This window comes from Malaclemys terrapin, chromosome 2, assembly GCF_027887155.1.
Source record: "Malaclemys terrapin pileata isolate rMalTer1 chromosome 2, rMalTer1.hap1, whole genome shotgun sequence".
NCBI classification, from domain to species: domain Eukaryota; kingdom Metazoa; phylum Chordata; order Testudines; family Emydidae; genus Malaclemys; species Malaclemys terrapin.
The window spans coordinates 2,860,575-2,874,165 of NC_071506.1; the positions used below are offsets into that span (position 1 = coordinate 2,860,575).

At 59.3% G+C, this 13,591-nt stretch overlaps 1 protein-coding gene across 3 annotated transcripts in view; it reads right to left on the reverse strand.

The window, feature by feature from the left end:
* The window catches only part of ZFTRAF1 (zinc finger TRAF-type containing 1), a 48,351-nt gene that overhangs the window by 30,268 nt on the left and 4,492 nt on the right, over positions 1-13,591 (reverse strand). The window contains exon 1 of one of the 3 annotated variants that reach the window (XM_054017053.1): positions 10,559-10,595. The exons of 1 other annotated variant lie outside the window; for it this stretch is intronic. The gene's annotated coding sequence lies outside the window, so the exon portion shown is untranslated. Of the gene's footprint in view, positions 1-8,022; positions 8,056-10,558; positions 10,596-13,591 lie in introns of those variants that run through there. One more of the 3 variants, XM_054017054.1, reaches the window with a different exon arrangement.

Genomic DNA, 13,591 nt, shown 5'->3' on the forward strand with positions numbered 1-13,591 from the left:
GAATGATTTGGAGGCAGAGCTCTGGTCTGTGTCACACAGGAGGTCACACTGGGCAATCATAGTGGTCCCTTCTGGCTTGGGAATCCACGAATCTCAGACTACACTTGAAGCACATGTAGTTCGGTAACACCTGGAGGCTGCAAAGAGGATCAGGCCCCAGTGTACCACATAAGCTCAGGAAAGCCTAGTCAGTGGCTGTGGGAACCCCGAGATGGATTTTCCTAACTTTGCAGGTTTTCAACTATGAAAATCCAGTGGTTTGCATTTGTCTAACTAGATTTTAACTCACCATTTTGCCACTACAGAAGCCACCCACAGAGGGGACTAAGCACTTAAAGGGTTAAACACGTGCACTAAACTGACTCAGCTGGGAAGCATTTCCTTCGAGCACTACTCGACTGAGCTGGGGCATCGGGGTACAGCTGCCCTTAGTGCTTTGGGGCTGTTGGGTTCCCTACCCTCTTAGATCTCACTGTCCTGTGAAGTTCTGAGGAAGGCATGAAACCATGCAGGGTCAGGAGAGCAGAGTACATGGGGTGCACTAAACAGAGGGTGGCCATGGTCCTTATTGAAGCGGTCAGAGTTCGTAAACCAGAACCAAACCAGCTTAACAGCTGAGCCACTTAGACAACTGAGTCTAAATGTTGGTGTCTAAGCATGCAACTAGCTCACCTATAAGCTACTTTGCTCCTCCAAGCAGAAGGGGGGAGGGATAGCCTGCTAAACCCAGGGTTGTGAGTTCAATCCTTGAGGGGGCCACTTACGGATCTGGGGCAAAATCAATACTTGGTCCTGCTAGTGAAGGCAGGGGTCTGGACTCGATGACCTTTCAAAGTCCCTTCCAGTTCTAGGAGATGGGATATCCCCATTAATTAATTTAAAAAAATTAATTAAATTAATTAAAAGCAGCCTGAACGCTCCCTTTTCTTTAAAAAGCTAGGAAATCCCTCCCCAGACTAACGTAGTTCAGATTGTTCAAGCCATTGCTTGATTGTTTGGGTGTGCCATATCTACGAGAGTCCCAGTTAAAAACCAAAGCACTGAAGCATAGAAATACTCTATTACAGTCACTTATACAACGCTCAACAGTACATTCAGTTACCAATACTGTTACCTTACAGACATCCTCGAGAGACCTAACTGAACTGTAATACCTATTTATAAACTCACATCTAGGAGTACATCCAACTATATGAAGTACATTAGTAATGGTCTCAAAAGCTGGAGTACATATGGTCATCCTGAATAAATATTAACATTCACTTTAAGCATCTCATGTTGACAACCTATAAAAAAAGTTTTTTATTTATAGATAGGGTAATTTATATAACTATTCTGTTAACTGGGTGTTTCCAGAGTTAATGCTTAGGTTTGGGATTTTTTAATGGTAATGCTGGTTATGCAGTAAATATTACCTTTACACATATCCCTTGAGCAACTGTAAAGGTTTATCTGGGCATGTTAATACGTGTTCATACAACCCATGGCTCTTTAGAGCTGTGCAAGATTTTAGATGTTTTATGTTAGGATCTCAGTTAGAATACCACAATCCCAGATTAGTGTGCTAATGAAAAACCCTCGAGTCTGCACTGTACAGCTCCCCCGATAGTGTATTAGGGGAACATGGAGACTGGACAGGTGATCAGTGCTGACTTACAATGCACCAGCGCGACTACAGAGTGCGGTGAAGGAACAACCCCAAATGGCTTGCACAGCTTATTTTGCTATACTAAAAATAGCGTTAGACCAACTAGCCAGAGCTACAGGTTTCAGAGTAGCAGCCGTGTTAGTCTGTATCCGCAAAAAGAACAGGAGTACTTGTGGCACCTTAGAGACTAACAAATTTATTAGAGCATAAACTTTCGTGGACTACAGCCCAGCATATGTATCCGAAGAAGTGGGCTGTAGTCCACGAAAGCTTATGCTCTAATAAATGTGTTAGTCTCTAAGGTGCCACAAGTACTCCTGTTCTTTTAGCCAGAGCTAGTTGGCAACTGAACCAGAGGAGTGGGCAAAACAGCTAATTACCCTACAGCCACTGAAAGCTGCATTCCATAGAAGTACAAATGTACAATTACAGCTGTTCCGGCTGCCCTGCCGCAGCTTATTGGGGATTTTCATTTTAGGCCTCAAGACGTCCAACTGGCAGCAGATGATCCACCAAGGAAAAGGAGAGCGAGACCTAGATCATGTTACCGAGACCCCAGAAATGCACCCTATGGCATAATGGAGGCAGTGTGTTAAGGAAACTCCTGCTTGTTGTGTATTTACCGATTAGATACTTACTAGGAATCCCAGGCTTCCTTAATAAGCACAAGGGACGGGCATCGCTAAGACCAGACTTCAAACATGGCGATGGCTCCATATCAACACTAAGAATGATAGCTGTGTACAATTAGTTGGTTTAAAGGCAGCTGGACTACTCCTTCCCTGAGACACCTCCCTGTGATGCTCACAAAGTGACCCAATAATTATGGGGAAACAGCTTGCTGAACCATCAAGTTGTACACATCCCTACACCATAATTACATGATTTTATTGATGTCCCTCACCACTCGGTTACACAGCTTGTTGTTCCATGTCTAGAATTAGACTGTAAGGCCTTCAGGCCAGGGACCATTTCCCATCGGCACGCTTGGGGCTGTCTACACAGGGACAGACAGGAAAGTTAAAGTGAATTAACTAAACCTCTATATGAATTAACCTCTGTATGCATGCTTTCATTCAGGGAATTAAGTTAGAGTGAGCTCAAGTCCTTTTATGTCTGATTGAGAGGTCCACACGGGGATTAAAGTGATTTAACTTCACACCTTTAGTTAATTCATCCAGACTTTCCTGATCATCTCCATGTAGATAAACCCATGAGAACTATACAAATTACCAGCAGCTAAAATACTCAGGATAATCTATTTCTTGCTTTCAACCATAAAATCAGCCATCCCAGGACCACCGTTACTGGGAAAAAAAAAAAAACCACCACGCACTCCACCTTATCTACCCAGCTAGGCCGCTCATTAATCCCAGCCTTCCACAACATGCAAAGGGATGGGCAGCGCTCAGAACACAGGGCGGCTGCATATCAGCGCTAACACTATTATTGCTTTCAATTAGTTTGTTTCAAGGCAGCCGCACTACTCCCTCCTCCAGACACCTCTCCTGTGATGCATTGCAAAGCAACCTTGGAAATCTCCTCTCTCACCCTACCTGTTCCAATCAGCGCTCGCCTGGGCTAACTACCTTTTTATTTTATATAAACAAACTGAAGAGCAAGGTATCTGGGATTCCATTCGTTCTCCTGTTGATCAGGTTTCACCAGCATCTATATACCTGGTCAAAGACACCCTGTAAATGAAAAGCTTCAGACATTAAAGTGTTGTACATCATAGCAACTGCAAGAGAAGGTTTGCACTGGCTTTCCTGCTTCACACTTTAGCTCTGGACTAGTATTAGGGCCCCAATAAGAATCCTTACAGCAGCCTCGGCACAAAGCGTATTTATCCTTCAAAAACAGGGATTACGAACGACAAGCTTGCTCCTCAGTTACAATAAATAAGGGTGGTCAGCCCAGGCAAGCAGAGACTGGACCAGGTAGGATGGGAGAGAGGACATTTTGCCAAGTCTAGTTGGTTAATAAGGATGGCAAGTCCATTACACTGTAACAAAGGGTGGCCAAAGAGAACCCACAGAATTGTACTACACTTTCCACCCAGGACCTCAAAGTTCTTTACAAATTACGAATTAGGTCTCAACACTATGCTAGGCGGACATTCCCGTTTTACAGGTGGAGAAAGCGAGGCACAAAGAAGTGACTTCCTCAGGATCATACAGAAAGCTGGTAGCACTGCCAGGACCAGGACCGGACCCAGTCCTCAGTCCTGTGCTTTAAGCACAAGACCTTCCTTCCTCATTCAGGTCAACCTTCATCTTTAATAGAGGAACAGTCCATAATCACAGACAATGCACCATCTTGATCCCAAGCAGCTACCTGCAGGTCTCACAACTGAGGGTAGCTGCAGTCTGCTCCTCCTGGTAAGTTGCAAGTACAGCCCACATTTAGACAAGAAGAAAGCTCCAACTTTTCCCTATGTGCCAAGTCACTGCAGCATCTGACCTCCTCGCAAGTATTCATAAATGCATGCTCAACACGGTCACATAGGGACCCCTAGTTTAGAGATGAGGAAACCAAGGCATGGAGAGTGAGGGGCCAGCCCAAGGGGTCACAGTAAATCCATAGATAGGGGTTCAATTCCCACCTCCACCAGAGGCCCAGTGGGTTGTCTCAATCACAAAGCCACCCTTCCCTTCAAATTCAGCCAGGGGCTAGAGAGATGTAGGAGACACCTCAGAGAAGAGGGCACAGAAGAGGAATTAAAAAAAAACCCACACCACATATGCACCTTGTGGCACTATTTAGATGGCTTCCCCAGTACATACAAAGCTAGCACGAGCAAATCAAGCAACAGCAACTAACCAGCGTAAATCACTCAAGACGACACGTACAACAAGCACCGATTTCACTGTGTGGGTCTCTGCAGACACAGGCAGGCCTCTTGCTATTTATTCATGGCTGTTTTAGTTTCTCCCAAAACATTTTAAATGTTCCTAATTGAAACTGCCCAGGGAATTCCACAGCTACCAAAGCGCCACAAACGGGTTTGCACCAGCCTCTCCAGAAATCACCACCAGGTTTGCTTTGCTAGCCTGTAAAAGCAGCAGGAATTTTGTGGCAATCCAAAACCTCGAGTGCCCTCATCAATAATGGGACCATTGTGTGACGCTGCCGAAGCTCCCACAGCCTCGCAGCCAGCGGCAGCTTGTCCTGCTTTACCTATTCTCTGCAGAGAAGGAAGTTAAAACTGAATGATTTTGTCTTCTTTCAGGGACAATAATTCTATGGCACCAGACAAACAACTGGAAGAGGGCCCAGAGGAGGGAAAGTGGCAGTTCGTTTTAGAAACAGCATCTGACCTGTATTCCCACACAATGCTCTTCTCTCAGTGAAGCCAAATACCTACAAAGGCTCAGACAAGAAAGCCAGTTTTCCTGCAAGTTCTTTTGCAAGCACACATACGAAGGCAAGAGCCATGGGTTTAGCACCATTCATTCGGATTCAGTTGAACTGTGTACCCAGACGTTTCTGCTAACAGATTTGCTCCTAAGAACACTGCTTCTCCTGAGAGCAAGCAGCCATTTTATATGATCCCTTGAGCCTGTAACCTTACCACGAATGACACAGTGGCACATGAAATAAACCTCGCAGAACATAGTTCCCTTCCTTGAGACAGCACAGCTCTGCCATCTTCGTCTACTCTCGCACCAGCAACAGTCTGCAGCCGAAATTATTAGGGTTTGATCAGCAAAGTGTAACATCACCAAGGCAATGACCTTTGCATTTAGGCTCTTGGCTAATTCAAGTCACACTCGCCTACCATTTCAAGGCTTTCAGCTCACACTCTGCTTCACAGCTCAGCTCTGAGACAATTAAATGCGAGTCAATCTGCCAAACACCAGATCTCTTCGATTCTCCTTCCTGCAGGGTTGCCACCCCTCCAGGACTGTCCTGGAGTCTCCCGGAATTAAAAATTAATCTTTAATTGAAGACTGTCATGTGAGGAAATCTCCAGGAATACGTCCAAAATTGGCAACCCTATGTCTACATTCTTCTAGCCAATCAGCCTGCGCAGCATAGAAGGTGTAAGCTGAGGAATGGCTAGGCCAAAAGTCCATTTTGTTTTTCTTCTTGCTTGCCTGAAGAGGCCAGAACGGTTAGCATACCGCAGGAAAGCCAACTAACCCAGCTAATGAACTGACAGGGCTATCCAACGCTTTCAATTCGCAGCTCTAGAAAGGGATAGGTAGCTCTGCCTTACACGCAAAGCCTCAACTGCACCAGGAGGTCAGTGTCCCACAAAATGGATGCTGGCTATACCAGGGCCACTTACAACTGTGTGCAGATTAACGCACGTTCCTGCAGCACTATTACAAGGAGAAGTGGACGCTTTGCAGAGCGAAGAGAGAACTGCCTGCTTGCAAAAGAGGTGGTAAAATAAAAAGCAGATCTGAGTCTTGTCAACACCACACACGTGTGCACGTATTTACATAACAGGCCCACATAATGCCCTGGAGTTTGACACCTCCACTTGTGCTGTTCCAATGAAACCCTCACTGTGATGTGAGTGTCTGTATGGGACATGTGGCAGGGAGCGAGCCCACAATCATTGCTTTCCACCAATCCCACCCACCGGCACGCTCAGGCGGCAGTAACATGGGGTTTTGGTTTTTTTACGAGTAGTATTTCGGTTTCTCTTTCATAGAAGTTTGTCTTCTTCCTCTGGCCTCCCCCATATTTCAGGCTAAGGGACCAGTGGCTGGAGCCATTCAAAGGGATCAAGCTATTTCACTAAAACAGGGTGGGATCTTCCATGATTAAAACAAGGTACCCCTTCCTTCAGGGAACACAAGTCTCCCGGGGAAGCAAACACACCCTGACCAGCTGACAATTCCCAGGGAGAGGCACTAGCCCGCTCCTTTCAATCAGAGTCCAACTCGATCCCTGTTTGCTTCTGCAAAGAACATTCTGGGAAGGAATGGAATATATTTTGGGAGTTGGTGACTGGGAGCCATGGGTTGGGAGGAATACACCCTGCAGGAGGGTGAAGTGAGGTTGCCTTGACTTTGGTACCAGGTGACCTAGAAAGAGTAAGGAGCACATCTCAGATACTATCTGGGGAAAGGCCCTTTGGGAGTGACCATGGGAAAACACCTGCCCTCTTCGTGATCATCAGACTGAGGAAGAAATGACTCACTTCATCTTCTCTTTGGCAATCACTTTGCTCAGGAGCAGAGCCTAGTCCTCAAATCTCAGAGAGGCAGAGGAAGCGATAACCCAGAACAGGGTTGGAGGCTGGGTTTGGTAAGGGGAATGGGAGGCTGAGTGCAAACACAGGTGTGAAACACAGGCCTTGGGCAGGCTCAAGTGCACAGTCCCCAGAGCCCTCCCCCCAGAAGCAGGGCTGTGGTGTGACGGTCCTGTTTCCTGGAGGATGGAAGCTAGCAGACCAAGGCCGTGGGCAGGGCAAGCCAGCATGAGGGGGGTGGAGATAAGGTCTTCTGGGTACAGGAAGGGTCAGCCCTTGGCAGAGACGTTCTGTAGAAGACAGGCTTGTCTAGATCCAGGCACACCATCCAGAGGATGCAGGGGGGAGGTCAGGCTTGGGAGAGGAGCCAGGAAGACAGAGGCTATGGGCAGGTCCATGCAGTGGCAGCGGGGACAGAGAAGAGGCCCCAGGAAGGTATATAGTGGACTGAGGTCCCAAGGGGGGGGGTACCTGGTAGAACAAGATCAAGGGCAGGTGCAGGCAATGCTGTGCAGGGGTATGGGAACAGGGGATCACCAGGAGTGGGGGAGGGGATCAGATCTGAAGGTACTTGGTAGATGAAACCTTAGCCAGGTCCAGGCATACTGTGAAGGGAGGACAGGTAGAGGGTACCGTGCAGACAGAAGCATTGAGCAGTCCCCCAGACACACCATGCAGGGGATGGGAGGGTCTCATCCCAGCAGGGATAAGGTCCAGCAGGCCAGGACCAGGTAGACCAAGGCTTTGGGCAGGTTCAGGCACACTGTACAGGGCAGGGATGCACAGGGGCTATGGATGGCACACTGTGAGGATTGGGAGGTCCCGAGGGGCTGTGGAGGCCCCAGGGGGTCACATAGGGCAGTACCTGGTAGACTGAGGACTTGGGCATGTCCAGGCACACCGGGCAGGGGGCTGCGGAGATTCCGGGGGCACTGTGGAGGTCCCGGGGGGCCCAGAGGGGCTATGGGAGTCGGGGGGGCTGTACCTGGTAGACCGAGGCCTTGGGCAGGTCCAGGCACACGGTGTGGTGTGGGGGGGAGGTTGGGGGTCCCCAGGGGGCTGGGGGGGCAGTACCTGGTAAACCAAGAATTTGGGCAGGTCCAGGCACACCGTGGGGGGCTTTGGAGTCCCCAGGGGGGCTGTGGGGGTCCCAGGGGGGCGGTACCTGGTAGACCGAGGCCTTGGGCAGGTCCAGGCACACCGTGCGGGGCGGGGGGCTGTGGGGGTCCCCGGGGGGGGTTATGGGGATCCCCGGCGGGGGTTATGGGGGGTGGTACCTGGTAGACCGAGGCCTTGGGCAGGTCCAGGCACACCGTGCGGGGCGGGGGGGCTGTGGGGCAGTACCTGGTAGACCGAGGCCTTGGGCAGGTCCAGGCACACCATGCGGGGCGGGGGGCTGTGGGGGTCCCTGGGGGGCAGTACCTGGTAGACCGAGGCCTTGGGCAGGTCCAGGCACACCGGGCTGGGCGGGGGGTCTGTGGGGGTCCCCAGGGGGGTTGGGGGCTCACCAGGGGGGCGGTACCTGGTAGACCGAGGCCTTGGGCAGGTCCAGGCACACCGTGGGGGGGTTGGGGGTTCCCGGGAGGGTGTGGGGGTCCCCGGTGGGGTGTGGGGGGAGGTACCTGGTAGACCGAGGCCTTGGGCAGGTCCAGGCACAGCGTGCGGGGCGCGGGGGATTCCGGGGGGGGGGGGGCTGTGGGGGGCAGGACCTGGTAGACCAAGGCCTTGGGCAGGTCCAGGCACAGCGTGCGGGGGATTCCGGGGGGGGGGAGGGCTGTGGGGGGCAGGACCTGGTAGACCAAGGCCTTGGGCAGGTCCAGGCACACCGTGCGGGGGGGCTGTGGGGGTCCCCGGGGGGGGCTGTGGGGCGGTACCTGGTAGACCGAGGCCTTGGGCAGGTCCAGGCACACCGTGGGGGGGGTTGGGGGTTCCCGGGGGGTGGTACCTGGTAGACCGAGGCCTTGGGCAGGTCCAGGCACAGCGTGCGGGGGATTCCGGGGGGAGGGGCTGTGGGGGGCAGGACCTGGTAGACCAAGGCGTTGGGCAGATCCAGGCACACCGTGCGGGGTGGGGGGGCTGTGGGGGTCCCCGGGGAGGGTTATGGGGGGGCGGTACCTGGTAGACCGAGGCCTTCGGCAGGTCCAGGCACACCTTGCGGGGCGGGGGGGTTGGGAGATCCCGGGGGGGCTGTGTGGGTCCCCGGGGGGGCGGGTACCTGGTAGACCGAGGCCTTGGGCAGGTCCAGGCACACCGTGCGGGGCGGGGGGTCTGTGGGGGTCCCCGGGGGACAGTACCTGGTAGACCGAGGCCTTGGGCAGGTCCAGGCACACCATGCGGGGCGGGGGGCTGTGGGGGTCCCTGGGGGGCAGTACCTGGTAGACCGAGGCCTTGGGCAAGTCCAGGCACACCGTGCGGAGGTTGGGGGTTCCCGGGAGGGTGTGGGGGTCCCCGGTGGGGTGTGGGGGGCTGTACCTGGTAGACCGAGGCCTTGGGCAGGTCCAGGCACAGCGTGCAGGGCGGGGGGGGATTCCGGGGGCGGGGGGGGCTGTGGGGGGCAGGACCTGGTAGACCAAGGCCTTGGGCAGGTCCAGGCACACCATGGGGGGGTTGGAGGTCCTCAGGGGGCTCTGGGGGTCCCCGGGGGGGCAGTACCTGGTAGACCGAGGCCTTGGGCAGGTCCAGGCACACCGTGCGGGGCAGGGAGGTTGGGGATCCCAGGGGGGGCTGTGGGAGGCGGTACCTGGTAGACCGAGGCCTTAAGCAGGTCCAGGCACACCGGGCAGGGCGAGGGGGCTGTGGGGGTCCCCGGGGGGGCGTTATGGGGGGGCGGTACCTGGTAGACCGAGGCCTTGGGCAGGTCCAGGCAAACCGGGCGGGGGGGGTTAGGGAGTCCCCAGGGGGGGACTGTGGGAGTCCTGGGGGGGGGCGGTACCTGGTAGACAGAGGCCTTGGGCAGCTCCAGGCACACCGTGGGGGGCGGGGGGGTTGGGGGATTCCGGGGGGCTGTGGGGGTCCCCAGGGGGGCTCTGGGGGGGGGTACCTGGTAGACCGAGGCCTTGGGCAGGTCCAGGCAAACCGGGCGGGGGGGTTAGGGGGTCCCCAGGGGGGGGACTGTGGGGGTCCTGGGGGGGGGCGGTACCTGGTAGACAGAGGCCTTGGGCAGGTCCAGGCACACCGTGCGGGGCGGGGGGGTTGGGGGATTCCGGGGGGCTGTGGGGGGGTCCCCGGGGGGGCTCTGGGGGGTCCCCGGGGGGGGGCAGTACCTGGTAGACCGAGGCCTTGGGCAGGTCCAGGCACACCGTGCGGGGCAGGGGGGGGTCCCCGGGGGGGCTCTGGGGGGGGTCCCCGGGGGGGGGCGGTACCTGGTAGACCGAGGCCTTGGGCAGGTCCAGGCACACCGTGCGGGGCGGGGGGTGTGTGGGGGTCCCCAGGGGGAGTACCCGGGGGGGGGACGGTTCCTGGTAGACCGAGGCCTTGGGCAGGTCCAGGCACACTGTGCGGGGTGGGGGGGCTCTGGGGTCCCCGGGGGTGCTCTGGGGGTCGGTACCTGGTAGACCGAGGCCTTGGGCAGGTCCAGGAACACTGTGCGGGGCAGGTGGGATTGGGGGTCCCCGGGGGGCGGTACCTGGTAGACAGAGGCCTTGGGCAGGTCCAGACACACCGGGCGGGTGGGGCTCGGGGGATCCCCGGGGGGGCGGTACCTGGTAGACCGAGGCCTTGGGCAGGTCCAGGCACACCGTGCAGGGCGGGGGGGCTGTGGGGGTCCCCGGGGGGGTTCTGGGGGGGTCCCGGGGGGCTTTGGGGGGGTTCCCGGGGGGCGGTACCTGGTAGACCGAGGCCTTGGGCAGGTCCAGGCATACCGTGCGGGGCGGAGGGGTTCGGGGGGGGGTCCGCGGGGGGGGCTCGGGGGGGGGCGGTACCTGGTAGACCGAGGCCTTGGGCAGGTCCAGGCACACCGTGCGGGGCGGGGGGTGTGTGGGGGTCCCCGAGGGGGGCTCTGGGGAGGGTACCTGGTAGACCGAGGCCTTGGGCAGGTCCAGGCACACCATGCGGGGTGGGGGTCCCCGGGGGGGCTCTGGGGGGTCCCCAGGGGGGGCTCTGGGGGGTCAGAACCTGGTAGACCGAGGCCTTGGGCAGGTCCAGGCACACCATGCGGGGTGGGGGGGTCCCCGGGGGGGGGCTCTGGGGGGCGGTACCTGGTAGACCGAGGACTTGGGCAGGTCCAGGCACACCGTGCGGGGCGGGGTGTGTGTGGGGGTCCCCGAGGGGGGCTCTGGGGAGGGTACCTGGTAGACCGAGGCCTTGGGCAGGTCCAGGCACACCGTGCGGGGTGGGGGTCCCCGGGGGGGGCTCTGGGGGGTCCCCAGGGGGGGCTCTGGGGGGTCAGTACCTGGTAGACCGAGGCCTTGGGCAGGTCCAGGCACACCATGCGGGGTGGGGAGGTCCCCGGGGGGGGGCTCTGGGGGGCGGTACCTGGTAGACCGAGGACTTGGGCAGGTCCAGGCACACCGTGCGGGGCGGGGGGGGTTGTGGGTCCCCTGGGGGGGCTGTGGGGGGTCCCCCGGGGGGGGCGGTACCTGGTAGACCGAGGCCTTGGGCAGGTCCAGGCACACCGTGCGGGGCGGGGGGGTGTGTGGGGGTCCCCGAGAGGGGCTCTGGGGAGGGTACCTGGTAGACCGAGGCCTTGGGCAGGTCCAGGCACACCGTGCGGGGTGGGGGTTCCCGGGGGGGCTCTGGGGGGTCAGTACCTGGTAGACCGAGGACTTGGGCAGGTCCAGGCACACCGTGCGGGGCGGGGGGGGTTGGGGGTCCCCTGGGGGGGCTGTGGGGGGTCCCCGGGGGGGGCGGGTACCTGGTAGACCGAGGCCTTGGGCAGGTCCAGGAACACTGTGCGGGGGGGTGTGGGGGTCCCCGGGGGGGGCTGTGGGGGGGTCCCCGGGGGGGGGGGCGGGTACCTGGTAGACCGAGGCCTTGGGCAGGTCCAGGCACACCGTGCGGGGGGGGTGTGGGGGTCCCCGGGGGGGCTCTGGGGGGGTCCCCGGGGGGGGGGCGGTACCTGGTTGACCGAGGCCTTGGGCAGGTCCAGGCACACCGTGCGGGGCGGGGGGCTCTGGGGGGGGGTCGGTACCTGGTAGACCGAGGCCTTGGGCAGGTCCAGGCACACCGTGCGGGGCGGGGGGGGTTGGGGGATTCCGGGGGGCTGGGGGGGTCCCCGGGGGGCTCTGGGGGGGTCCCCGGGGGGGCGGTACCTGGTAGACCGAGGCCTTGGGCAGGTCCAGGGACACCGTGCGGGGCGGGAGGTGTGTGGGGGTCCCCGAGGGGGGGCTCTGGGGAGGGTACCTGGTAGACCGAGGCCTTGGGCAGGTCCAGGCACACCGTGCGGGGTGGGGGTCCCCGGGGGGGCTCTGGGGGGTCCCCAGGGGAAGCTCTGGGGGGTCAGTACCTGGTAGACCGAGGCCTTGGGCAGGTCCAGGCACACCGTGCGGGGCGGGGGGGGTTGGGGGTCCCCTGGGGGGGCTGTGGGGGGTCCCCGGGGGGGGCGGTACCTGGTAGACCGAGGCCTTGGGCAGGTCCAGGAACACTGTGCGGGGCGGGGGGGGTGTGGGGGTCCCCGGGGGGGTCCCCGGAGGGGCGGTACCTGGTAGACCGAGGCCTTGGGCAGGTCCAGGCACACCGTGCGGGGCGGGGGGGGTGTGGGGCTCCCCGGGGGGGCTCTGGGGGGGTCCCCAGGGGGGGGCGGTACCTGGTAGACTGAGGCCTTGGGCAGGTCCAGGCACACCGTGCGGGGCGGGGGGGGGGTGTGGGGGTCCCCGGGGGGGGCGGTACAGACACAGCGGGCGGGTGGGGCTCGGGGGATCCCCGGGGGGGGCTCGGGGGGGGCGGTACCTGGTAGACCGAGGCCTTGGGCAGGTCCAGGCACACCGTGCAGGGCGCTGTGGGGGTCCCCAGGAGGGTTCGGGGGGGGGTCCCGGGGGGCTCTGGGGGGGGGGGGTTCCCAGGGGGGGCGGTACCTGGTAGACCGAGGCCTTGGGCAGGTCCAGGCATACCGTGCGGGGCGGGGCTCGGGGGGGGTCCCGCGGGGGGGCTCGGGGGGGGGGCGGTACCTGGTAGACCGAGGCCTTGGGCAGGTCCAGGCACACCGTGCGGGGCGGGGGGGTTGGGGGATTCCAGGGGGCTGTGGGGGTCCCCGGGGGGCTCTGGGGGGGGTCCCGGGGGGGGGCGGTACCTGGTAGACCGAGGCCTTGGGCAGGTGCAGACACACTGGGCGGGTGGTGTGGGGGTCCCCGAGGGGGGGCTCTGGGGGGTCCCCAGGGGGGCTCTGGGGGGTCAGTACCTGGTAGACCGAGGCCTTGGGCAGGTCCAGGCACACCGTGGGGGGTGGTGTGGGGGTCCCCGAGGGGGGGCTCGGGGGGGTCCCCAGGGGGGCGGTACCTGGTAGACCGAGGCCTTGGGCAGGTCCAGGCACATCGTGCAGGGTGGGGGGGTTGGGGGATTCCGGGGGGCTGTGGGGGTCCCCGGGGGGGGCGGTACCTGGTAGACCGAGGCCTTGGGCAGGTCCAGGCACACCGTGGGGGGTGGGGCAGGGTTGGGGGATCTGGGGGGGGGTTGTGGGGGGGGTCCCCGGGGAGGGGCTCTGGGGGGGTCCCCGGGGGGGCGGTACCTGGTAGACCGAGGCCTTGGGCAGGTCCAGGCACAGCGTGCGGGGTGGGGGGGGTTGGGGGATTCCAGGGGGA